This window comes from Saccopteryx leptura, chromosome 4 (assembly GCF_036850995.1).
Source record: "Saccopteryx leptura isolate mSacLep1 chromosome 4, mSacLep1_pri_phased_curated, whole genome shotgun sequence".
NCBI classification, from domain to species: domain Eukaryota; kingdom Metazoa; phylum Chordata; class Mammalia; order Chiroptera; family Emballonuridae; genus Saccopteryx; species Saccopteryx leptura.
In genome coordinates this window covers 122415530-122443010 of record NC_089506.1, presented here as the reverse complement: position 1 = coordinate 122443010, position 27481 = coordinate 122415530, and positions in this window count along the sequence as shown.

Genomic DNA, 27481 nt, shown 5'->3' with positions numbered 1-27481 from the left:
CCAGAGTTGGTTTTTCATGCTGATTTTTCCTATATTGATTTGTATTCCAGTTTGGTGGTGAGAGCTGGGCATCTGTGCGTCCACCTACTCCGCTGCCATCTTCCCATCTCAGAAAATTGTTTTTTTAATGACACAATATTTTACAATGCGTACATTACCATTTTACAAAATGCTTTGTGAGCACTGCCATGGACTTCCCTGAAAATAACCTTGGAAGGCTTCTGATGTTGCAGTTCCTATTTTACAGATGTGGGGACTGAGGCCAGCTCTAAGTGATGGGCAGCACAGAGAGACAGATGTGTGGTGAGGAGCCAGGCTGGTGTGAGCTCAATTCCCCTGAGCAGGACGTTATCCTTACCCCATCAGGAGGGAGGGAAGGAGAGGTGACCTTCCCCTAAACCCCTCTCCAAGTAGGGAATCCCGGGAGCACATCCTCCCAGAGGTGAGGATGAGAGAGGCAGCTTCTGGGGGTGAGAGGTTCCTGGCTGCATCTTCTAATGCCCCCATCCCCGTGCCTACATGCCTGGGTGCCTAGAGAACCCTGGGCTCCTGTAGATGTGGTAACTGGATGGAGAAGAACTTAGCCCTTGCTTTTCATTGCTTGTTGTTTGAGATGGGAAAAGCTCCAAGTCTATTGAGCAAGAGCTACCGTCATGTCTGTTTGGATATGAGTGTGTATATATGTGTGAATGTGTATGTGTAAGTGTGTATGTGTGAGTGTAGGTAAGGGCAGTGGAGGCAAGGGGTGGGGCCTCCCAGAGGGCAGTGGGGTGAGGATGTCTTGGTGGATTCTTACTTGGGATTGAGGGGCAGGATCAGCAGAGGAGCGTGAACCCCCAGGAGCGAGCACAATTCCGCTCCCTTCTGACTGCTCCACGGGCATCTCAGTCTCAGAGTCGGAGTGGGATTGGGAGCCCCACCTGCAACGTTGTAGTTCAGTGTTCACTACATTTCAGTGAACAACTCTGTCCCTGTCCTCCTTCTACACCCTAACTATAACTCAAGTAACATCCTACGGGGACAATAATAAAAGGGGTCAGCTCCTTAAACTTTCAGGATGCCTTTCTATATCCCTCCCTAAAATGGCAGAGAAAGCCTGCCCATCCATCTACTCACAGGACTAGAAGGTGGGCTGGAAACTTGCACCACCATATGTGTTCTGGGGATGCCGTGCCCTCTGGTTCTTCCATCCCTGTGATCTTAGTTTCTGTGTGGCCTGCCTCCTTCCACCGTGGCCCTCACCATTCTCATTCCACTGGTCAAATCCATGATTTCCAAATACAACCATATGCTGATGACTTCTGGCCCAACGCTGGCTACATCAACCTCTCCCACCCCTTTCCGTGTGTGCCTCTGCCATGGGAACCTTCCACACCCCATCAAGAGCTGGGGTCTGGTTCCTCTCCATGGTTTGGGGCTGGCCTGAGCGAGCCCCCATCATCAATAGGGTGCCTGGAAGTGATAGCACATGACTTCTGAGATGAGTCAGAAAAGGCCAGGAAGCTGCCATCTGGTCCCTTGGACACTTGCTGTGCCACCCTCTCTCAGAATATTCCCTCTTGGAACTCAGTCACCGTCTGTGAGAGACTCAAGGTTTAGGGGACAGGTGCACTGATAAACAAATACCTCAGGAGGGAAAGACACGTATGACATCACAGTGTTCCTTCTCTCTGGGGTGTGGCCTGTTCACTCAAGTCCTGCTGTCTTAGCATTGAGAAAAAAAGTAAACCGGCCTTTCTAGTTGTTCGCAGGGAGGAGACTGGTCATTTATAAACTGGTCTGCCCTCTAAACCTTTGGGGCAGTCTATTGTCACAGCATACTCTAGCATGCCCTGACCACATGGCAGGGGTTCCTGGTGGGCAGGTGGGCTCATTAGAAGAGACTGTCACCGGGGATCTGTCATAGTTCCAGGAGCCCCTAGGGCAAGAGTGTCTGAGCCTCAAGGTTTGCATGTCCTTGCGGACTAGTCTAGGGGCTTGTGATGGAAAGTTTTCCAAGGAAGATACAAGGGCCTTCAATGTTTCCTTAAGATTATATTGCCCGAGAGGGTCCACTTCTGATGGTGGGTTTATGGGGGGACATTGTCTACCCAGCTATGTTTATTTAGCTGCAAACATTAAGCATGGTGGAGCCCATCACTTAGACCTGATGAACAATTTATGCTTGGTGGCTTGGGGATTGGCACACTACATTTCTTTATTTTTAATCTTTGTGTTTTTTTTTAAACTGGTAATATAAGGAACATACACTCAGCCGTTTAAAAATTTTAGAACAACAGAGATGCATAAAGGAAAAGTGGACGCTTTCGCAGTCCTTCTTGCCTTGGGAGTGGTGGCTGGTAATGTGACCTATTTTAATTTGCATCATGTTGTGCGATTACTAACATATAGATGTATTTAAAATAGGAGCATACTGCAGATCAGATTGTTCCACAGTTTGCTCTTTTTATTCAGTTAACACATGGCAGTGTTTTTCTGTGTTCAGACTTTATCTCATTTTTTAAAGGTCACACAGTTTCCCATTATATAATTCCTTGTTGATAGACATTTATAGGATATGTTTAACATAAAGCAAGAGTTTTTTTTAAATTCCCTCAGAAAATAGGAATTATATTTGTCCTATTAGACATCAATCAATGCTGTTACCAACTAGACTTTAACGATCAATTGAAAATGTACAACATTGGATGGCTATCATATTGAAACTATGAATCTGCCTCTACAAGATGAAAGACTAAAACCAAGCAAAAGGAAACACTGTCCTCACATTAAGTGTGGCCCCTGTGGCCTGGGGAAAATTTTCCAATGAAACAAAATCTTCTGAAAATTGTGCCCCAACCCAGATAATGCTGTGACAAAAACACCTTGTGAAAGATGAATGGTAAAAAGACTGTTTCACAAAATATATAGATAGAAAAAAAAGTACACTATTTCAAATTACTACTTCATAGAACATGTTTAAAAATATCTAACTAAATTAATAAAATAAATATTATAAGTAATGTTTCAGTATTTAACTCTAACCTTGAAAATATGTACTCTAGCCAGACCAGGCGATGGCACAGTGGATAGAGCATCAGACTGGGATGCAGAGGACCCAAGTTTGAAACTCCAAGGCTGCCATCTTGAGCATAGGCTCATCTGGCTTGAGCACAGGCTCATTCAGCTTGAGCACAGGCTCACCAGCTTGAGTGCGGGGTTGCTGGCTTGAGCATGGGATCATACACATGACCCTATGGTCTCTGGCTTGAGCAAGGGGTCACTCACTCTGCTGTGTCCCCCCGGCCAAGGCACATATGAGAAAATAATCAATGAACAACTAAGGTGCCACTACAAAGAATTGATGTTTCTCATCTCTCTCCCTTCCTGTTTGTCTGTCCCTCTCTCTGTCTCTGTCTCTCTCATACACAAAAAAGAAAGAAAAGTATGTATCCTAATTGGTCTTCCTTCCAAAAAACAACCCCAACTTTTTTGTGACTTCTTATTTGGTTCACTTAACATTTGGGCTTACCTTGTATTTGGGGAAAGACTGCTGTTCACAATGTCTTTTGCTATTACAAACAATACTAGGATAAACATTGTAAAACTTTTTATACTTGAGGATAAACTTGGAGAACTATGTTGAAGGGTATGGCCATTTTAAGATCCTATATATGTTGCCAAATTGCTCTCATAAAGCTTGTAGCAATTTGCACCCCTGGAACAGTTTATGACATACCCGTGGGCCGGACTTGATTAAGCTCAGCGGTTTCTGAGCATTTCTCGTGGAATTGGGTTGGGCCTTTGGGGCTGAGAGGTAAGACCAGTGACTCCAGGTCCCAGGTGCTCCAGGGCCTGAGGGAGGCTGCCTTGTGACTAGCCAGCCTCCAGGCTTGGAAACTGGTGTGGAGGTAAGGCACAAATCCTGGTGAGCCCCGATCCGGCCAGCTCTGTCAACTAGACTGCCGGTGCCGAGCAGCCCTGAATGCTGGGCTGCTTTGGAAAGAACACGTGACCTTGGGCTCCTTAAGCTCTGTGATCTCAAAAGTGTTATATGTAGGTATAGGTGAGCTGAGATCCCTGTTGATATTGGGGGTGGGGGTGGGGGGCTGCTATTCTCCGGCTTAGACCACAACACAGTTTATGAAGAAGGTCCTGTGTGAGAAACCTCGGTCACACCTAAGTTCTTTTTTTTTTTTTTTTTTTTTTTTGACAGAGACAGAGAGAGCCAGAGAGAGAGAGAGAGACAGACAGGAAGGGAGGAGAGATGAGAAGCATCAATTCTTCGTTGCAGCACCTTAGTTGTTCATTGATCACTTTCTCATATGTGCCTTGACTGGGGGCTACAGCAGAGCGAGTGACCCCTTGCTCAAACCAGCAACCTTGGGCTCAAGCTTGTGAGCCTTGCTCAAACCAGATGAGCCCGCGCTCAAGCTGGTGACCTTGGGGTTTTGAACCTGGGTCCTCCACGTCCCAGTCTGACGCTCTATCCATTGCACCACCACCTGGTCAGGCCTAAGTTCATTTCTTACAACTCATTGCATTGAGTGTCTTCCAGGAATGGAGATACACATTTACTGAAAATAGTCTTTGCCCTCCAACAGCTCCTGTGGGGTAGAAGCTGGAGAATGTATCAGTAATAAACCATGCCCCAATTTAATGCCTTAAACCACATTTATTATTTCTGGGTTTCTCATGGATCAGCTGAGCAATTCTTTTCTGGTCGGCTTGGCTGAACTCCATGGTCAGCCAGCGGCTTGGCTAGAGCTGGGGGCTCAGGGATGGCCTCACTCACACTCTGGCAGGTGGCAGGCAGTTCCACTTCATGTGGCCTCCTGGTGGTCTCAGGGTGGTCTAAAGGGGTCCGAAGTGCACAACACGTTCCAAGCCTCTGCTACATTACATTTGCTATTCTGTTACTGCCCAGCTCAGTGTCAGCCCTGGAACAGGCTACTCAGGGCATGGTTGCAGGCAGGCATGAGTTGGGACCATTATTATAACAACCTACCCTACAGGGGCAAGACAATGAAAACTATTTTGGCAATACAATAGAAAAATTCTAACAGTGCACCATCTTAATAATGATAAGAAGACCTACTTAACTCCAAGTTAGACAAGGGGTGGCTAATTTTGGAATTGACCTTCTGATAGCACACACCTTTTTCTGGTTCAGTCTCCAACATGGGAAGAACCTTTCAACACTCCAAGGATCAATTATGGGATTTCCTCCCCCTTCCCTCCCTCCTGGGTCTCAGCTGCAGGACACTTCTCTGCCTATGGGTCCACGTGACTGTGATCAGTGCCCATAAAGGGGGTGCATGTGGTGGGGTTGGGGCTACGGAGTGAACTCAACCAGACCTCCAGCATACCCTTCTGTTTAATGTGGTTTGCTGCTCACAGCTGCCTTTAAGCCCTTCTAGTGTGTTTAGAGGCATCAGGAAGTGGTTGGTTGTTAAGTCCCTGCCATGACTGAGAGCCCGAGCAACCAGGTGTCCCTGCTCTGTGGGGGACCCCATCCCTGCTGTCCTATTCTCTGCAGATACTGAACAGGGAGAACAAAGATGAAACAGGTGTGGCTTGACCAGGCATGCAATGGTTAGAGTGTCATCCTGGGATGCCATTGAGTGTGGGGTCACTGGCTTGGGCGTAGGATCATAGACATGACCCCATGGTCGCTGGCTTGAAGCCCAAGGTCGCTGGCTTGAACAAGGGGTCACTGGCCTGGCTGGAGCCCCCTGGTCAAGGCATATACAAGAAAGAAAAACAATGAACAACTAAGGTGCTGCAGTGAAGAACTGATGCTTCTCATCTCTCTCCCTTCTTGTCTGTCCCCACCCCCCACCCCCGCTTAAAAAAAAAAAGGAACAGATGTGGGCACAGCCCTGGCAGGTGGCTCTGACTGGAGGCTTGCACACTCCCACATCTGCTCATTCAGGGCTGGAGGGTCACAGGATGCTGGGCAGAGGAGGCTGGTCCTAAAACTGTCCCTGGACCATGGCAGAAAGGGTTTGCCAGCCACCTGTCCCAGACCTTCAATCACATTCTTATTTGAAAGTTGCTTAGGGTTCCACTCCATTCCAAATCTCTTGCTCCACATTGCCCATGGCCTGATACAAAATTCTCAGGGAGGCTGAACATTTGAGGAGGGGACACCTCAGGAAGAAAGAGGCAGCAGTCACTGCAGAGGGCTTCAGGCACGATAAGGGATGTCCATTCCTTGGGCTCCAGCCACAGCAGGACCTTGTGGGCCTGAGCACAGACCTCTTCTCTCTCCTCCTGCTCAGTCTACACCAGGAGGGGATGGAGATGACCCAATAGGTTGCCTGGAATAAAGTAGGGATTGGAGAAGAACCCTGATTCACAGGAGGGCCTTGGCTGCCAAGAAGATTCTACAAAGGCTTCCTTTCCTTCCACTCATGCTTCCCAGGGGCAGGGATGGACAGTGCCTGACCTTCAGCCTCCTGTCTGACACAGGGGCTGAGGCACCCTGGAAGGGGATGGGTCAAAGATCCAGACCTGGGGCCAGGATGGGGTCAGTGTGGGTCCCACATTTGGGGGAGCAGAGTGAGGACATGTTGGGCAAACAAGTTTGTAAAGTGTGTTTAGATTTGCTGGTTTGTATTTTGCATTGGCACAGGGCAGAGCATGTGTGTGTGTGTGTGTGTGTGTGTGTGTGTGTGTGTGTGTGGTCTGTGGAAGGCTTCTGGTGCTTGCCCTCAGGGCAGCAGATTGCAAATTGAGGACTGCCTACCTCCATGGGGAGGGGTGATTGTTTGCAGGAGAAAGGGTATTTCAGCTGGCCTGTTTGGCTGAGGCTGGTGGGGGCCCGTGGGTCTGGTAAGTCAGGAGTGCTGAGGCGTTTGAGAACCCTGAAAGGGAAGCCATCTTCCCTGCCTGTTTGCTTGTCCGCCATTAGGAGGCTTTAATAAATGAAATGGCCCACATTTTCTGGCTCTACAGTTCCTTTGCTGTCTGCCTGAATCCAATGAGAACCTGCATGTGCATGGCCATGGCGGTGGACACTGGCCCTACAGGGCATGAATACAATAACTAACAATACCTGCCAATCAATGAGGACATGTAGTTATCCTTTCTCTGGCCCCGGCATTGGGTGTGCGTTTTGAATGCTCACTGTCCTTTAATTCTCACATCATCCTTGGCACTGGCTAATTCCTGGGGAAGAAGCAGAGTCTGCCCAAGCTAGAGTCTCCAACCAGACAGTCCCATTGCATCACGGTCACAAGATGCTGCCTCTTGGCCCCAGGCTCCGTCCTTGAAGCCAGTGAATGCTGAGCTCACAGAGCGTGGGAAGACCGCACAACGTATTCCCAGGGCAAAGCGGCTCGGAAACAGAGGCAAGAAGTGAGAATGGGTCATTTTGCTCATGTGGATGAGGTTGGTGCCCTGAGGATCTCCCTAGCAGCCTGCTGCTCATGGGTGCAAGGTTGTGGAGGATCCAGGAACAGAAGGGTGTCAGAAAGATGGGGGAGATTCTCCCTGCCTCATTGGGACTGGCATGAGCAGGAAGCAGGTGGAATACAGATGACCATAAACAAGAACCCGTTTGTCTGTCTGTCTTTCAGAAGATAACACCCCAAACAGCAGAGCAGAACAGCTCACAGCCACGGTGCAAAAGGGTTCTTAAAAACTGTGGTCTCCTGCTGTCAAGATGTGGCTGACAGCCTGGAGCCCTCAGCCCTGACTGTACCCTCTCTCTGCCCTTTGCAGCTGGGTGCAAGCTTGATGCTTAGGGGCGTTCCCAGCCCCTAAACCCCCTGGCACCCTGGCCTCACTCCACAGAACAGAACAGCCATGCCGGGTTCTCTCTCCTTTACATCCTCAGAGGCTGTGAGTCATGTGTTTGTATTTTTAGCAAGGTACTAAAATCTGCTTCATGAAGAGGAACCAAAGGGTGGACCCTAGTGCATTAATTTGGATGTAATACCGGGTGCTGGAGAAGGGTGGGTGGATGAGGCTGTCTGTGTCCCAGAGCAGCAAAGTGGAGCTGCCTCTCCAGGCAGGCAGCTGCTGGGTCCTGGAGCCCTGGGCACTGTGGATGCTGGGCTGGCTCAGGGCACGCCTGCTACTCGTGAAAAGGTCAGTGTGTGGGCTCTTTCCTGTCGAGTGCTGCTTGGGCCCCCAAACACACCACATGCCCTCCTGGAGTCCAGCTCAGTTTAACATCATCACAACCGCCACCATCATTGTCCAGGGAGAGCTTGACGTGCCCAAGGCACCTTGTTGAACACATTGCACACATTCTGTCATTGGATTCAGCTTTCATAAAAGCCCTGGGAAGTAGCCACTAAAATGATCCCACTTTACAGATGAGTAAACTGAAGACTGGAGAGATTTGGGTCTGACTCCAAAGAGGGTAATTTCGAGAATGGGAGGCAACCCCAAGGGTTCCCTGGGCCCAGTCTTGACCTCTGAGGGACAACCAGCCAGCATGGCCAGGGAGAAGGCGAGGCAGTCCCAGTGTCCGGGACCTGCCTCCCAGCCCACCCTGCATGCGTCTTGTTTTGAGGTAAACTCTTGAACAAAGGCAGAGATTTCTTTTGAATCTTACCTAGTTGATGCAAATCAGCTGAAAGTGTCTTTAGATTCCCTAGGAGCAGGCTCTTTGTAGGGAACAAACAGGACTTCGTGGAGTTATAGGGACATAGTCCTCAGTTGCCTGAGGTCTGGAGCTTGGTGAGGGAGATTCTGGGATGGGGGGAGGATGCTCAGGCTCTGGTCCTGCCCCTGTGCTCAGTGGCTGACTGTGGAGCCTCAGGCCAGGGCCAGAGGCTACCTTGTTCTTGGGTAATGGAAGCAGCAAACGAGACAGAACTCTGGCACTGCACTGCTCACCCTGTATCAGCGCCCCCTGGCTGTTGTAACCAGTTAGCACAACCGACGTGGCTTAAAGCAACAGAGAGGTAGTCTTATCAGCTGTGGAGGTCCCAAGTCTGAAATCTGGCAGTGGCCAGCTACGCTTTCTGTCGTTAGCTCTTGGAGAGGGTCCATTCTTTGCCTCTTACAGCTTCTAGAGGTTGTTGGCATCCCTTTGCTTGTGGCCACATCGCTCCAATCTCTTCCTTTGTAGTCATGTGGCTGCCTCTTCAGTGTCTTGAATCTCCTCTGGCCTCTCCCCTAGGACACTGTGGTTGGATTTAAGTCCCACCTGGATAATCCAGGAGGATCCCCCCATCTCAAGATCCTCAACCTAACCACATCCGCAAAACCCTTTTTCCAAACAAGGTCACACGCACAGGTTCTGGGGATCAGGGAGTGAACATTTCTTTTGGGGGGAGTATCATTCAACCCAGCACATGGTCCCAGCTGGAAATATACTGGGTCCCTACTGCTCCTGGAAAATGCCGAAACTGTTGACCTTAGCATCCACGACCCTCTTCCATCGGTTTCCTGGCCCCCTGTCCAATGTCGTGTCTATTGTAAATTTATAAAACATAGATCATCAGTGTCATCATTGCTATTGTCATTGTTAAGGACCTCTTTCAGATGGAGGTACTGTCCAAGAAGAGTTCTGACTTAGAAGTTACAAACCACCCATTCTGAGTCTTCTCCGACCCCTTGTACCGTTGATCTGATGTATTGGGCCTTGGTTTCCCTATATCATCATTAGACGATCCACGTAATGAATGGGCCAAGAAGTGTACACATAAGGGAAGAGTGAACTTGTGCCTCCCTTGCTTATCTTATGGGGTTGTGGAGAGGGCAAGATGAAATGAAGGTGGGAAAACCTTCTGGTAAATTAAAAAGCATGATGCCAGTGAGGTGCCTGGCAATTCTCATCCCCTGGGACTTAATGACCTGGATGCTGGATGGGACACTCTGTGCTCTGGCCTCCCTCTGACCTCCGCTTGTGGTGCAGTCCAGCCCATGGACCTACTCTGTGGTGCTTCCCAAACAACCCAGTTTATTTCTCGGCCTCGGGAAACTGGCCACCTCTTCACACGTGCTGTGAATTAAAGGGAATGGGCTCAGTTGTACAATGTTAAAAATATCAAAAAGGGTTCCCTGGGCCATGAACTTATGAACAACATTTTATTTTCCTCTTCATCCTTTATTATTAAAGAAAGTCTAATCCATTTTCAATTCTTTTGAATTCTTACATTTCAAGACTGGAGATTTTCAAAAAGACCATTTAAAGTAGGCTCTTCCTCTCGACTCACGGTTCCTTCTGTCATGCAGGGATGCCATCCTGCCTGCGGCTAGGCGCCACACAGGTGTTCAGGATAACGACCCCTGGATGTATCCAGGGGTCCTCTCTCTTGCAAGGTCTTTCCCCTCACGCAGCCCACCTTGAGGATAAACAAATAGCATTTGGTGAGCACTGCTTCATGCAGTCGACTGAGGGTGCAGGCAGATCCTGCAAGGGCGGCAGGCCTGTTTCCCAACCCAAGGCGGTTGCTCTACAGCAGAGCTGAGAGCCCAGTGGAGGGGCACCACTGTGGCCAGGGAAGGTGCGGGGCGGTTCTGCCCAGAGGTGACATTTTAACTGGGTAGGCAGGCCTTTGCTAACCTGAGCAGGGATGAGAAGGAGGAACCTTCCAGGTTGAGGAAATAGATGCGTGAACACACAAGTGCAGGACTCTGTGTAGCTCACCTGGGTCAGAGGTCCAAAGTTGGGAGGAGGGGGCCGGGGGCAGATGGGAGAAGGAGCTGGAAAGCTAAGTCAAGGTCAGATGGTACTGGGTATTTGCTCTAGGCTAAATAGTATTTCACATCAGGTGCTCCCAGTTGGAATCCCTGGGGTTCCCCAGCGGGACAGTTTTGTGTAAGGAGAGGTCCCTATGGGTTGCAGCCTATCGGATGGAAAAGAATGAAGGGGTGGGAGGGTACTGATTGGGAGGCAACCCCATAGCTCAGGGGAAATGGTGGAGCCACCTTGCAGGGGGGGAGAAGGGGGAGGGGCTGAAATATTCAAGAGGCAAAATCTGGAGTTGTGCTTACATGGCCCGGGGTGGGTGGGCAAGGGTGGGAGAGGGTAGCCTGCCTGGTCCCTGTCTCTTCAGGAAGAGCATCCTCTCACTTCCAGGCCCACCTGACAGCCCCTCTGCCGCTCAGTGGGGCCTAAGTCCCAGGTAGGGGGGCTGAGGCTTGCCTGTAGACTCCGGTCTCACTGAGGACCTTCGGAGGTGGCTGTAGCCTGGTAGCCGAGGGCTGGGTGCCAGGTGGCTGCCTTTCTGCATGTCAAGGAGAATCTCCATCCTTTCAGGGAGGTGGCTGGCTTTGCCCAAAGAGTGAGCTTCTGGGCTCTGCTTCCCTTCCTTGTCTCTAATGAACCTGGCGGGGGAGGGATGGCGGGGGAGGGCCCCTCCCAGGACTTTTTCCCACTTAGCCTCCTCCTCTGTATTGTTTTGTTTTTAAACCTCTGTGCCCGGCTTCCATTATAGAAAGTGCTGTTTGTGTCCAGCGTGTCTTAAAAAGGCAACGGCTCCCTGGCTGCCGGTCCTCTCCTTGTGTTTCCCTGGCAACCAGAGGCAGGGAAAACAGAACCTGTCAGATGGAAAATGTCAGTTACAGCAGATCTGGGGGGTGGGGCGGAGAGAGGGCTGGGGAGGAGAGAAGAGTGAGGGGGAGCTATGAGACTGCAGGGCCCACCCCACCACCTCAGGCTGGTGCCCCGTCCCAGGCTAGTGGTTTGGGTCCGGAGGCTGACTTCTTGAAGCAGGGGGCTTGAGCAGAGGGGAGGAGAAGGGGGGAGGCTGCCACACAGCATTAGCAGGATGGTGCCAGAGGCGGCCATACCTTGCCCAGCTAATTATCACATTGTTTCAGAGGTAATTTGGTTGGATTTGGACACAGAGAGTTGGAGTCCAGGAAGTCCCTCCAGCTGTGTCTGAAGCTTGGTTTGGGCAGCAGCAGGAGGAAGAAAAAAATATAAAATCTTGGTCATCGGAAGGCGGGAAGCTGTTCCCTCTACCCTCCGCATCAATCCCAGTTCCTTGCTTTGTATCAGTATGATACACATGCTTCTGCTGAACAGAGGAATTTTTCTTTAAAATGGTTGGGAAAGAGGTTTAGACAGAGCATTCATATTAATCAAAACAGCCCCCTCTCAAAAGGGTGGCAGGGAAGTGAAAACGAAAAGGTTTACTGAACAGCCTAGAATATTATGAGGATGGGAGACACAATTAATTAATGGGAGTAGATACCAATGAGGTGTGTGGGGACTCCCGAGAGGAGGGAGAGCCTGTGAGTGTGTGAGTGTGTGTGTGAAAGCATGAGTGTGTGTGAAAGCATGTGTGTGAGCATGTGAGTGTGTGAGCATTTTAGTGTGTGAAAGCATGAGTGAGTGTGTGAGCATGAGTGTGTGAACATGTGTGTGAGCACAAATGTGTATGTGTGAGTGTGTGACTGTGCGGGTGGTAGGCATGTGCTCTCTGCTGTCCTCAGAAATTCCTGGAGCCTCTTCAACCTCCTGATCTCCCAGGAGAAACTCTGGCCCCTAGACCCAGGGGACCTCAGAAACAGTGGTGGTGTTGGGGGTGGTGGTGGAAGACGGGCTGCTGCTCCCACTGTGTGCCTGCAATACCATTCAGTTGATATTGATTTAAACTTAAAAAAAAAGAAGGAGCGAGCCTGGGAGGGGGAGCAGGGCAGGCTCACAGGAGGAGGAGCCAGGCATGGTCAGCTTCTCAGGAGAAGGCAGGAGTTTAAGGCACAGCACAAGCGGTCCAGAAAAGGGGCAGAGGACAGTCTCATGCTGGGTTCTCTGGGGAGCTGGCTACAAGGCTGGATGTCAGAGGCTCCTGGAATGGTCCTGCTCCAAGGTTCTCTGCGAGTCCACACAGTGAAATGACACTGCCCTCTGGTACAAGGAGCTCTAGGACTTCCTCGGCTGGTGCTGAGCACAGGTGCAAAGTAACCTATGACTACTTTAACTCCCCCAACCCCGCTTACACATGCGTACGTAAGCATCCTCACAAAGGGGACACGACCTCCAAATACAAGACAGTAACATGCAGCAGCACAGCAACCAGATACCAGTGACCCCCGACTTGTGGACTATATTCTTTGCTCTAAAGATTTAAGCTTTGGGCAGAAGCAGCTGAGAGTGGAGTGTAACCTGGTGGCCCCTGGCTGCTGAAAGTGATCGTCCAGTCCATGTGGTCCCCAAATGTCACGGAGAAAGCCGCTAGTGACCGTGTAAATCATCCCACATACTTCACTTAAAGACCATCTGGACCTTCTAGTCAGGCTGGGAGAGACTTAAATTATGACATTTTTCATCTTTTTTTTTTTTTTTTTTACAGGGACAGAGAGAGAGAGTCAGAGGGATAGACAGGGACAGACAGACAGGAATGGAGAGAGATGAGAAGCATCATCAGTTTTTCGTGGCGACACCTTAGTTGTACATTGATTGCTTTCTCATATGTGCCTTGACCACGAGCCTTCAGCAGACCGAGTAACCCCTTGCTCGAGCCAGCAACCTTGGCTCCAAGCTGGTGAGATTTTTGCTCAAGCCAGATAGCCCGCGCTCAAGCTGGCGACCTCAAGGTCTCAAACCTGGGTCTTCCGCATCCCAGTCCAACGCTCTATCCACTGCGCCACCACCTGGTCAGGTGACAATTTTCATCTTGATTGACAATTACCTTCCCCTGGAAGTTGGGGGAACAGCCGGATTACAATTACATTTTGTACAATAAAACGAGGATGATAAAAAAGAGAGTCATTATTTTATGAATACTGTCTCTGGCTTTTGGCTAAGGAAGCAATCTTTATTTTTATTTTTTTATTTTTTATTTTTTGGTATTTTTCTGAAGCTGGAAACGGGGAGAGACAGTCAGACAGACTCCACCCCGCACGCCCACCAGGGGCGAAGCTCTGCCCACCAGGGGGCGATGCTCTGCCCCTCTGGGGCGTCGCTCTGTTGCAACCAGAGCCACTCTAGCGCCTGGGGCAGAGGCCAAGGAGCCATCCCCAGCGCCCCGGCCATCTTTGCTCCAGTGGAGCCTCGGCTGCGGGAGGGGAAGAGAGAGACAGAGAGGAAGGAGAGGGGGAGGGGTGGAGAAGCAGATGGGCGCTTCTCCTGTGTGTCCTGGCCGGGAATCGAACCCGGGACTTCTGCACGCCAGGTTGACGCCCTACCACTGAGCCAACCGGCCAGGGCCAGGAGGCAATCTTTATTCTCACCGCTTCTGCGTTTTATCATTTTATTAAGAGTTAACTCTCGATTATCCACATGTGTGCCAAAGACTTTTTTTTTATTCTCACAGCTGTTAGGGCTCACTCCTTTATTGTTCTTGCTTTAAATTTGTCCCCAGGTTCCACATTGGGCTTGAAAAACAGAGTCATGATTTCTCATATGTTTCGCAAGCACTCCTTTTGAATTGTGTGCAGTAAATGTTTATAATTTCAGAATCACTCTCCCTTCTTCTGGGTAGAGCTATATTTTTTTATTGTGGTAAAATACACACTCCACAAAGTTTACCATTTTAACTATTTCGAATACAGTTCGGTGGCGTTCAGTACTCTCACAATATTGTGCAGCCATCACCAATATCTAGTTCCAGAACATTGTCATCATCCCCAAAGAAGCCACCCATCCCCATAGGCAGTTACAGCCCATTCCTCCCCTCCTCTAGCCCCTGGCAACCCTCAGTCTTCTTTCTGTCGCTATGGATTTGCCTGTTCTAGACACCTCAGATAAATGGAATCATACAATATGCAACCTTTTGTGTTTGGCTTCCTACTGCAATTGTTTTCAAGGTCCATCCATGTGGTGGCATGTGCCAGGACTTCATTCCTTTTCATGACTGAGTAATCAGAGGCAGATTAAGGTCGGTTGAGGCCCCGGGTGCAGAAGAAAATATTAGGCCCTGTCTGATATTAGAAAAAAGTGTAAGGTTGAGGTTTAGCGGGACCCTTCAGAAATCGGGGCCCCAGGTGCACGCCCAGTGTGCCCACCATCAAATCCACCTCTGTGAGTAATATTCCATCGTGTGGATAGACCACATTGTGTTCACCCATCATCTGCTGACGGACCTTTGGGTAGTTTTCATCTTTTGGCGCTTATCAATAGTGTTGCTATGAACATCTGTGTTCAAGTTCTTGTTTGAACACTTGTCTTTAATTTTTTAAATATACTTCAAGAAGTGGAACTGCTGATCTTATGACAATTTTATACTTAACTGATTGAGAAGCCGCCAGATTGTTTTCCGTGGTGGCTGCCGCTTTCCAGCTGCCCACCAGCGACATGTGAGCATTCTAGCTCCTCCACGTCTCCCCAACACGAGTCAGCTGGGGTTTTTGCGGGGTCAACTCTTCTTTGTGTCAGCAGAGAAAACAGGATTTTTAAGGTTAAGTTCCTACTGTTTACCTACCTGTTGACCTTGATGCTATTCTCAGAGTTTCATTCTGTGGTGTCATTCCACCTGGACAAGGAATGGGGGGGGGGTATTAAGCAGAAGGAGGGCTGTAATGTCTTTTGACATAGGAGCTGGGGTGCTGCCGGGAACCCACAGAGGCAGGCTCACCCGGGGCCCTTTGACAAGGTCAGGGAGAGTCTGGGTTTTGGGGAGGAACATTCTGTCTGCCATTGGCTGCATGGCCTTGGGTTGTTGAACTTTATTTTCTTCTCTTAAAGTGGTGTGGCCAACACTGCTGGTGCCCCCCCATAGCCCTTGACATTCACCTGTTTCCTCAAACACCTGGACTCACCGCCTACGCTGGGCACACAGTAACCCCACAACGAAAAACAGTGGTCCTTGTCGCCGTTAACATGGACAGTTGCAGGTTGTAATTATTGTCTGCTTTGGGAGACCCACCTCCCCTCGGGGAGAAGTGAGCTAGAAACCAATATGGAGGCACCTTGACTTCAGCACAGTGCTCCTGGTCTACTAACAAGGCACACGATATCAAATCCTGGGCCTTTATCTTGTGACGACAGCACCCCACTTCGACACTGGTTTGGTTTCCTCTCCCAACTGCATTTTTCTGAGGTGGAATCAGGGAGGAGCAGGCCCCCTCTTTGAGCTTCCCCGTGGTGCGGGGAGGAGCAGGGAGGCCTGTTGGGTGCGATGATGCTGGCCTGGAAGCACAAACTGGCTTTACATAATCCACAGAGCAGGTAAGCAGCTGTGGAAAAGTGGGGGTTGTGTGGGGTGGTCGTGCTGATTTATCCCAGCACAGACAGGGACAGTCATGGGCAGGGAGAGGGAGGAAGCTGGGGGAGGGGGATGGCGGAGGCCTGATGGTGGAGTGAATCAGAACCTGGGCAGAGGAAGGGGCAGGCGTCCTCAGCAGAGTCCTCAGCAGCCCCCTTCCAGCACGAGGGGGCAGCCAGCCCAGCTGCCTGCTGGGAGGGACGCACCTGCTCAGCCCGCTGTCATGCACACACTCCATTCTCCGTCTGGAGGCCTGACCCCCATCGTCAAGTGCAGAATCCTCGGAACTGGGAATAAAATGCCTCCACCCTTTAAAGATGGAATATCCTCCGACAAGGCTCTCCAAACTCCATTTCCCATCTGATGTTCTTCCTGTGATGACTCAGTTTACCATGGGCCCAGGACAAAAGCCATGCTACCAAAGCAGAGTTCTGAGTGGTTTTCTCTGTACCCAGTTCTCAGTACTGGACATTTTTAGGGTGGGGAAAGGGGATCAGAGAAGACTGGGAGGTGGAAAGAGGACAGAACGGGAGCCACCAGGGGATTGATCAACAGCACAAGTCTGCCCGCAGCCGAGAGCAGTAAGTACTTGTTCCCAGGTACTTACAAATTCTCCTCAGCAAAAATAAAGAGGTTCAAGCTTCCACAGCACCCACTTGTCCTCCACCTGGATTTCCTAAGTGTATAAGGGCCTCGAGCCCTGCCTCCCTGACCTCCATCTTCTTGCTATTAGCTGGCACTGTCCACAGTGAGACAGAGGAATTGGATCTTATGTGAACCCTCCTCCTGGTCCTCCAACTGACCTCTGTCCCAGCAACCTGTCCCTGGGCCCATCCCATGTGCTGGCCATATGCACTTAGCCCTGTCAACTGTCCCCGGACCCCCATATTGCCCGCTGCCAGCGTGTGTGGGTCAGAAAGCAGGTGGTGGATGAAGTGACAAAATACTTAGATTTTTACCCATTTAGGGTGCTCCTGGGTCTTCTCAGTCTCTGCATGCCAGGCTGACTCGATGCATTCTAAAATCAAGGAACAGGGGTTTGGGTTCGTCCAGGCTCCCGCCCATTGAGCCTCCAGTGCCCGAGGTTGCAGCTGTCCTGGCTTTTTGTTCTGGGCCCTCGCTCTGTGGGGTCACCTCTCTGCTCTTGCTGGCTGGGAATATGATGTTCTGGGCTGAATTTTTCTCCACACTTTCCCCAAGTTCTTGATCTAAATACCCACTTCATGGCCATCACCCTACTCCATCATAGGAACCTATCAAACGAACCAGCTGGGACCATAAATTATTGCACAAACTATTCCAAACAATAAAGGCAATTTTACTTACTGAACCATTAAATTTATACTTAAATTAGACCAACCAGACTGTTGCACGAGGATGTCTCGGAGCCAGGCAGTGAGTTTCAGGAAGTGCGACCCTCGTGTTTCCTCACCTCTCACATGAAATTAATGAGGTGCTTCAATTTAATCACCATTACAATCATATCTTAATTTAGTCACTTAGCTGGGTTTGACCTGCTGCCTTGAGCAGTCTGGGAGTCACCGCTGTGGCCTGGGCTGTCCCAGCCGAGCGAGAGGTCAGTGGGACTGGTGGGCAGCTGCGCGGCTGCCCTGGCCCACAGGCGCCATTGTGGCAGGTGTTGCTTTGTCTCTGGAATGTAGCTGAGGCCTGCCATGGCTTTCTCGTGTCTGGATATCAGAGCCAACACTTGGGAGACTGCCATGTTGAAATGGTCTTTTATCGTATTTCCCCATATAAAAAACTCACCCTTTTCCAAAAAATTCTAAAAACTGGGTGTATCTTATACAGTGGTTGTAGATTTTTTTACTTGCATTTCCTGCTTTTTGGTGCTTGATGAGAAGTTGTATAAATTTTATGATGAATAAAACTTGAGTTTGCCTGACCAGGCGGTGGTGCAGTGGATAGAGTGTCAGACTGGGATGCGGAGGACTCAGATTCGAGACCTTGAGGTTGCCAGTTCGAGTGCGGGCTCATCTGGTTTGATCAAAGCTTACCAGCTTGGACCCAAGGTCGCTGGCTCGAGCAAGAGGTTACTTGGTCTGCTGAAGGCCCGCGGTCAAGGCACATATGAGAAAGCAATCAATGAACAACTAAGGTGTCGCAACGAAAAACTAATGATTGATGCTTCTCATCTCTTCGTTCCTGTCTGTCTGTCCCTGTCTATCCCTCTCTCTGACTCTCTCTCTGTCTCTGAAAAAAAAAACAAAAAACCCACAACAAAAACAAACTTGAGTTCAATAACTTTATGTAATACATTTTTGTCCCAAATTAAGGTGCCTCTTATACATGGGAGCATCTTATACATGGGGAAATATGGTATTTCATGGGTCTTTGCCTCTTCTCTATTTCAAATACCAGTGTTCAAGTTCGGGCCCAAAGTGCATCCCTTTGGTGTTAATCCAACTGCATGCCCGGCTGCCAGAGCAACATATGGCAGATCTAAACCCTGCCTCCTCTGCCCCAGCTCAGAGCCCTTTGGGGTGTGGCATTCAAGCTCCTTCTGCCCTTCCTTATCAGCCTGTCTATTCTTCCAGCTTTGTCTCCTGTGACTTCCCGCCTTGACCTTTACAGCCCTCTAGAACCATATTGCCTGGAGTCCCCCTGCCCATGTGCCTCCCACAGTTAGCCCTGCCATGTTCCTTGTTCCTCAGAGATGTCCTTAGATAATGCCCTGGCCTAGAATGTCCTTCCCACCTCTATTTTCTAGGGTACCTATCCTTTGTCCTTTAAAACAGCTGAGGCATCAGTTCCTCCATCTCCTCCTCCCTGAGCATTTCCAAATCCTCAGGTTGGACTAAATACATCCCCCCTTTCCAAACCAGGAATCCTGTGGACCTCACTCACAGACTTATCAGAAATGATGGGTTCATGTGCCTATTGAAGGGTGACTCAGATCCATCTCTGAGTCCTTAGCTCCTGGCATAGTCTGGCACACAGGGATGCTCCAGAAATCCTCCAGGTGGGTCTCTTTGGGAGGGGCAGCAGCCAGGACTCTGTGCTCCCAGCCCCTGGTGGCATGTGCTTATGCTCTGCAGCCCTTGGCCCTAGAACGATCTCATTCTTTACTTGTGCAGGAGTTAGGCCCAGGATGGCCCTGATGGAGAAATGCTCCTACAGTCACAGGTGGGTACCTGTGCTTTTCAGGAGCTTTTTGGTCAGTGGTGGAAATTGAGTAAGAGTTGCATGTAGCCTGGAAACCACCCAGAACACATCAGGACATACCTCGTTTCAGCGGTAGCAGTTCCTTGGTGTGTGTCGCCTGGTCTTTTTAAGAAGTCACCCAGGACAGATCTAGGTGTCAAACTGTAGCAGAGGGGAGATTTGAGCATCTCCAGGGAACAGAGGCAGATTTAACAGCAGGTGCACTAGGCACGTGCCCTGGGCCCTGACTTCTGAAGGGCCTCGCAAAACCCCAACTTGACACTTTTTTCTAATGACACCAAGTTTAGTTTCATATGTGCAATATTAACATTAATGGTGCATAATATTTTTTATTTATTTAAAAATATAGTTAACATATATTTTATTCCCCCCCCCCTTTTTAAGGGGCCCAATATTTTCTTCTGCGCCTGGGACCTCAACCAACTTTAATCCGCCTCTGCCAGAGGACACTGCTGGTTTGGGTGGATGCCCATTCTGCTCCCTCTGAAGTCACCCCAGTATCCTCCCAAATGGAAGGGATTTGGGAAGCCCTGGCTGCCTCTGCCCGCCTATCTCCAAGCATATCACTAAGTACCTACACATAAGGTGGGGTATGTGGCAACCTAACCTTGTGTGAGCATTAGGTTTAGAAAACACACAAAAAATCTCCACAAAGTGTGGTTTGCACAGATGCTGCCCTCAGGACAGGAACCCGACTTTCTGTACTGTCCTCCCATCTGTCTTCCCCACACCCTGGCCAGGTGTGAGGCCAGGCACGGGGCCTGCGTGTGCGTTATACTGACAAGTATAATGTACACCGCATCTGTAACTTTACATTTTCTAGCAGCCAAGTTAAGTAAGTAAAAGAAAATCAGGTGACATTAAATTTACCAATATGTTTTCCTTACCCAACAGTTAATCAGTACAGAAATAGTGACTACGATCTTTTGCATTTATTTTTGTCCCCAGCTTGACATCCACAGCGTTTCTCATTCTGGACCAGCCTTGTTTTGAGTGCTCATGTGTAAGGGTGGCCACGAATCGGACAGTGCCGGTACTCACTGGCTGACCACCGAAAACGCCTTTGTGGAAGTGACTCTCCTGAGTTTGATTGCTTGCCATTCCTCCAATTAGGTGTGTAGAGAAGGGAGGTGGGACTCAGCCAGCGTCAGCTATTACACAGAGCTGCAGCAGGGGAGAAAGGAAAAGGCGTGTGCAGCAGTGTCTAAATATACAGTCGACACTAAGCACACGGCCTCAGCAGAAGCATCAAGAACAAGTTATTTACTGGGTCTGTGGAAGGCGAAGAAAGACTCCTTATGATAGGGACCCCATCGACATTGCTGCCAAGGATGCTAAGAAGGAAGACTTCCTCTCAGCCGTCTGGGGGAGCCTGGCCCAGGATGTCACAGAGTCCAATATGAGGTGAAGGCTTGTGCACAGCCCACAGGCAGCCCAGAATCTACCATGGGACTCCAGGGTTTCCTAGGCAGCGCCAACAGTCACCCACATGCCTTGTGATTAATGACTGAATACCCTGGTGTGAAAACCACTTCAAAAAATGGTGGTTTTTGCCTGACCAGGCAGTGGTGCAGTGGATAGAGCGTCAAACTGGGATGCAGAAGACCCGGGTTCAAGACCCCAAGGTCGCCAGCTTGAGCGTGGGCTCATCTGGTTTGATCAAAGCTCACCAGCTTGGACCCAAGGTCACTGGCTCGAGCAAGGGGTTACTCGGTCTGCTGAAGGCCTGTGGTCAAGGCACATATGAGAAAGCAATCAATGAACAACTAAGGTGTCGCAACGAAAAACTAATGATTGATGCTTCTCATCTCTCTCTGTTCCTGTCTGTCTGTCCCTGTCTCTGACTCTCTGTCTCTGTAAAAAAACAAAACAAAACAAAACAAAACAAACCCAGGGCTTGCCTGGTCAAGGCACATACAAGAAGCAATTACTATGAGTCAATGTTTCCTGCTTCTCTTCTCCTCTTTCTTTCTTTCCTCTCTCAATCAAAAAAAAAAAAAAAAAAAAAAGGTGTTTTTTGCTGCCATGGACAGTGTTCCACATATGGGAAAGTTAACATACAATAAGAGCATTATCCACTTTCTTGGGCAAATGTGCTTAACCTTGTAGAGCATGATTCCCTGGCAGGTCAGCGACCCATCTCCCACACTGCAGAGGGTCCCAGAGCACAGATTCTTTGCCCAACGGGATGAAAGACCCCAGCGATGGTACCACACAGGGGCTACAGACGATACAGTGAATGGGCTGCTGGCTTCTCACTGTGTCTGGGGGCACAGGGCACAAGGCTTCACAGCTTGTGAAAAGCTGCCGAGCAAAGAAAGTTCTGAATGTCAGCAGCTGCTTCTGCCTGTTCCTCTGGATGGCTTTTGAGGGGCCTCCTCCATCGGGCTGGGGTTGGGAGGGAGGCCTGGTCTTGAGCTTAGCTCTCTGACAGTGTGGCTTCCATAAGAATTCAGGCCCTGGCTGGTTGGCTCAGCGATAGAGCATTGGCCCAGCATGTGGATGTCTTGGGTTCGATTCCTGGTCAGGGCACACAGAAGAAGGGACCATCTGCTTCTCCACCCCTCCCCATTCTCTATTTCTCTCTTCCCCTCCCACAGCCAAGGCTCCATTAGAGCAAAGTTGGCCCAGGTGCTGAGCATGGCTCTATGGCCTCTGCCTCAGGTGCTAGAATGGCTCCTGTTACAATGGAGTAACACCCCAGATGGGCAGAAAATCACCCCCTGGTGGGCTTGCCAGGTGGATCCTGGTCAGGCGCATGCAGGAGTCTGTCTCTCTGCCTCCCAGCTTCTCACTTCAGAAAAATACCCCCAAAAAAGAATTCAGAACTAGCTCCATCTTCTTGATATGTATGAATTGAATGAAAGAATGATTGAAAATATGAAAGGCAGATGACGGTCTACCTGTATATGGCAGAAATGCATGCTGTGAATGCCCTGATTGGGAGCTGTAGGAGGTTCCTCCAAATAAGCTCAACCCTCAGCAACTTATGGCATGAGTCGGATCAGCTGCAATCCTGGGAGAATGGCTCATGCTGACGGAGCCCTGTGTAAAGGAGCATGGGTGGTGGGCTGCAAGCCATGCACCATGCAGAGGGCTTTGTTCATGACTTCTCAGCTGCATGCTCCCTGCACCTGCTCACCCCCACCACTGCTGTACACACACGACGTTGGGCATTTTTCATGGCCTCCTCACTGGTGTCCTTGCCTTCCTGCTGGTGGTCTTCTGTCTCTTCTCTGCCTTGAACCAGGGTCCAAAATCCAAAGCCAGTTACAGGTCTATGTGTGCTTTCAGTCCTGGTGAAGGTCCTAACCCAAACGGAAGGCCACACACCTGCTGTGGCTTTCAGGCAATGTGCTGCTAGACATATGACAACCAGCTCAGTGAAAAATAAATTATGTGTGTGTTTATTATAATTGTATTGATATAAAAAATGTATAGCACAAATTTACAGCTAATAAAATAGATAATATTCCTCATTATAAATTCTGTATAGCCCATTTTATATCACAAGGTGCTTTAGTCGGTTTTTGCTGAATTCATATCTGTAGCCAACCTGTGATTATGGTTCAACCCTAATTTTTTTTTTTTTTACAGAGACAGAGAGTCAGAGAGAGGGATAGACAGGGACAGACAGACAGGAACGAAGAGATGAGAAGCATCAATCATTAGTTTTTTGTTGCGACACCTTAGTTGTTCATTGATTGCTGTCTCATATGTGCCTTGACCGCAGGCCTTCAGCAGACCGAGTAACCCCTTGCTCGAGCCAGCGACCTTGGGTCCAAGCTGGTGAGCTTTTGCTCAAACCAGATGAGCCTGCGCTCAAGCTAGTGACCTCGGGGTCTCGAACCTGGGTCCTCTGCATCCCAGTCCAACGCTCTATTCACTGTGCCACCGCCTGGTCAGGCGGTTCAACCCTAATTTGACAATTATTTCGTGTGTGTGTGTGTGTGTGTGTGTGTGTGTGTGTGTGTGTGTGAAATTCACAATGTAATTAATGGCAATAAGCGCATTTTTATTTGAATCACTTTAAGTCTAGACAATTGACAAAACTATATAAATCAAGCCCTGATTAGTTGAGTCTGCCAGTTTCTGTGGTGTAAAACCCCCTATCATGGCTAATTTCAAACAAACAATGTTACATTTTTGAACATGGAGTTGGAAGTGCAGTGGTCACCATTATACAATATTTCTATTATAGAGGTACAAGAAATATGAATAATCTCAAGAGTGCAGCTAATAATAACATACAGTGAAATAGTAAGGAAATGAAGATTTTCGAGTTTTCCTTGCCATTATTTAAAATTTTTTTTTCTTTCTTTTCTTTTTCTGAAGCTGAAAACAGGGAGAGACAGTCAGACAGACTCCTGCATGCGCCCGACCGGGATCCACCCGGCACGCCCACCAGGGGGCGACGCTCTGCCCACCAGGGGGCGATGCTCTGCCCCTCCGGGGCGTCGCTCTGTTGCGACCAGAGCCACTCTAGCGCCTGGGGCAGAGGCCAAGATGCCCTCCCCAGCGCCCGGACCATCTTTGCCATTATTTTAAATAAAATTTAATGGTAAGTTTATATAATTCAATTTTTAAGAGATGACTGGGTTTAGCAACCAGTTCATAAAATTCCTAAAGATTTTGTGATTAAATCTTGGGAGCAGGTAGAGGCTGGCTTCTGTGCACCACAGTCTGGGCTGCTGCCTGCCCTCCTGTTCACCCAGGGTGTCACTAGGTCGGACTGGGTTTCTTTGAGGTCTCTCCCTGCTTTCGTAGCTTTACACATGCTGTTTTTCTGTCTGTAGCTCTCTTCTTCTGATCTCTTTCCAGACACCTTGACCTCCCCCCATTCCCCTCCTTTCCCCTCTCCCTTTTTCCCCTTCCCACCCTTCCCTTTTTGCTGCTTATAGATTCCAACCTGGAGTCTGGGGTTTAAATTACTCATATTATTATCTTACCTCCACTTGCAGCAAATAACATCCCTGCCCGCTATTTGTAATTGTCACCAAGACTTGTCTACATTTACCCTTGGACTGTGTCCGCCCTCACTGAGTAGCCCAGGTGGGCCGAGTGGAGACCGATAATCAGCAGAGCTGGCCAGGTGAGCGTCCTGCCTCTGCCCCTCCATTCCACCCTGTGCAGCAGGGGCTGAATTACGGGACACACACACACACACACACACACACACACACACACACACAAGTAGCGTTAGAATGGCTTTATGGTTCCCCCAGCTTTTTCCACTTAACCAAGGCATTATCCAAAGGTCACATTGAGAACATAAATCATAGAGTAATGAAAGTGACTGATGAATTAGGAAAGAAGTCTAAGGATGAGGGTTTTCCCCTCATTCTAGATTAGAAATGCATCACAATGTTTGTGAAGCACAGAGTGATGGAAACAAGTGCTTATTCCTGAGAAAGTCTGAGCAGGCTGCATCACTGGGATGAGAAGAGGTGGGGGACTAACTGGTTGTTTATTCATTCATTTAACACACACTAGGGAACCTTGTGTTGGGTACTGAGAAGGACACCAGGATGAACCACTGTGCCCCACCACCCCGTCCTAAAGGACCACCAGCCTGCCTTCTCACATCTGCAGGGAACAGAGACAGGAGAAACCAACTTAGAATGTGAAGGTCACAGGCAATCCTCATTCTAAGTCCGCACCTTCACTTTGAAAGTGAATTATTGCCTCTTGTTAGCCCATTTTCCTGACTGGAATGCTGAGAGCGAGATGACAGCTCTCTAAAGGCCCAGAGACAAAGCCTGTAGGAACCAGGAGGGTGCTTCCAGATAGTGCTATGCTGTGCAGACAGAGGGACAAGGAGCACAGGGAGATTTACTTGTGATTCCAAGGCTTTCACAGGGGAAGGAGATGCCCAGGTGTCCCTGCTTCCACTGGGTACAGGATAAGATCAGCCTCAGCAGCAACATGAGGGCTCTGAGCCAGGTAGGAGGCAGGTGTACAGCAGCACCTCAGAGCCAGTGGTCTGGAAAGGCTGGGGAGACTCCGTGGGCTCCGTTTCGGGCAAGGGAGCCTGTTTCTCAGGAATAAACGGGAGCAGTCACTCAGCTTGCACCGTTATGTTTCTTTTTCTGGGTGCTCTGATTTGGTACAGGAGACCAAGCGTGTGTGCTGTGTGTGCCTGTGTGTTTGTGCATGGTGCGGAGGAGTGGCCTATTTCCACATGGATAGGTCTGAGAGACACATGTGGGTGTAGAGGCTGTGACCCACAGGAATGAATTATCTGAGAGGGTGCATCTTCCCAGGGACGTCCCACAGGTCACACCAAACCATCTCATCAATGTGGTCCTCCTCTGACCTACTCCTCTTGGCATTCATATGGTCATTCTGGACTTTTTTCTCTGTCTCCCCCCTCCCCATTTGGCTAGTTCTCAGAGAAGTCCAGAGCCCCGCATTTTCTGTCTGTGTCTGGCCCCCCCCCCGTCTCTGCCTGGGGCTCAGGGGCCATGCACCCTCACCTGGATAGGACAAGGCTTGCTGATCTTAGCCTTGCCTGTCCCCACCTAACCTTTCCTTCTCCAGTTTCCTCCTGCCCATAGGCCCAGCTTCAGACTTGCTGCAGTCCCTTAGCCACCTGTTCCCTTGGCCCACCTCCAGCTGTGTCCTTCCCTCATTTGTGCCACTGCCATGCCTGTGTGCCCCTGCTGTTTCTTGCCTTCCTGACTTTATGTCATGGTGCCTACATGAGCATTCTTTTCTTTCCTGTGCCCACCTGGCCAACTGCTTTTCATCTGTCACCCAGTTCAGGAAGCCTTCCCTGCTACCTTGCCTATCCAAGAGAGAAAAGCACCCCACCCCTGTGCACCCTCTGCATGCACAGGCTTCATCACTGAGAATGTGACCCAAGCCCTACTAGCCGTGGCAGTCTTAAAGACTGGGCTTTCTTATTCTCATCTCTGCATCTTCATGGCTCAGTGCAGACACACTTAGAAGGCCAGTGCCAGTGCCCATGGGATAAACTGAGCAAAACTTTTGAAGGCTGGGCACAGGGCAGGGGGCCTGCTCCAGAGTGGGCACCCCTCTTTACTGAGTGAATGAATGGATAGTGGGGTGGATGATTGCACGGGCAAGGTATGTGCACAGCTGTGTGAGAGTGGATGTAAGAGCATGTGTAGAGGCAGGTGTGGATGTCTTGCTTGCAATTATGCATGTCACGCTCGGGGTGAACCTCAATCTTAATGACCTTATTTTGCCTTCTCTAAATTGACTCCCCATGTGCTCAAATGTGGACCTGGCATCTTTGGGGCTGGAAATACCAGAAGCTGTAGTAATTGTTCTTCTTAATTACCAGGAGGCATCAAACAAGAGACTTTTCCCCCCTACTCTTTAACTGGATTTTGTTATGCTAATTAGAATTGTATAAGTTGTTGCTCTTGAATGTGGAGAGTTAGAGAAACATTTGCATTAATACCTGGGAAGCTGCTGGAGAACCCAGTTATTATATTAATGAGGTTCTGGTCACTGAAGAGATGTCAGGTGTGTGTGTGTGTGTGTGTGTGTGTGCGTGCACATGCTTGTGAGCAGGTGATAGCATGTATGTGTATATACACGTGTGTTCAGGCACGTGCACACGTGCATCTACATGCTGTTTGAAGGGCCTGCTTTGTGTGTTGTTAAAAATGTTTATTTTATTGACTTTAGAGAGAGAGGAAGAGAGAGTGACAGGGACACCAATTTGTCCCTGTGTGTGCCCCGAGCAGGGACCGAACCAGCAACCTCTGCACCTCAGGATGGTGTTCCAACCAACTGAGCCACCTGGCCAAGGCACCTGCGTTGTGTTTTGACACTTGCTTGATGGCAAGTTTCACTGCTTCTCTAACACAAATCCTCATCCCTCAACACTTCCTGGATAGTCAGGGGTCAAGACATGAGGGCAGGAATAGTAATGAGCTCTTAGATTCTGGTCTTCACTTTTCAAGTGTATTATCAACATTAAATAAACACCAACCACTCTGTTCTAGGTTGGAAATCAAAAGGGGGCAGCTATCTGTCTCAGAAGCCCCCAGGAAGAGGATTAATGAAGGGATAGGGCCTTGTCTCAGCCACCTGGCTCAGCTTTTGCCCCTTCCTTCCCTCCTCAAAACCTCAGACCCTTCTCACAACCACTTGGTGGCTACCGTGGGCACATGCCTCCCCAGGTGAAGGGGAACATGGGTGGAAACACACATCTTAAAAGTCATGAG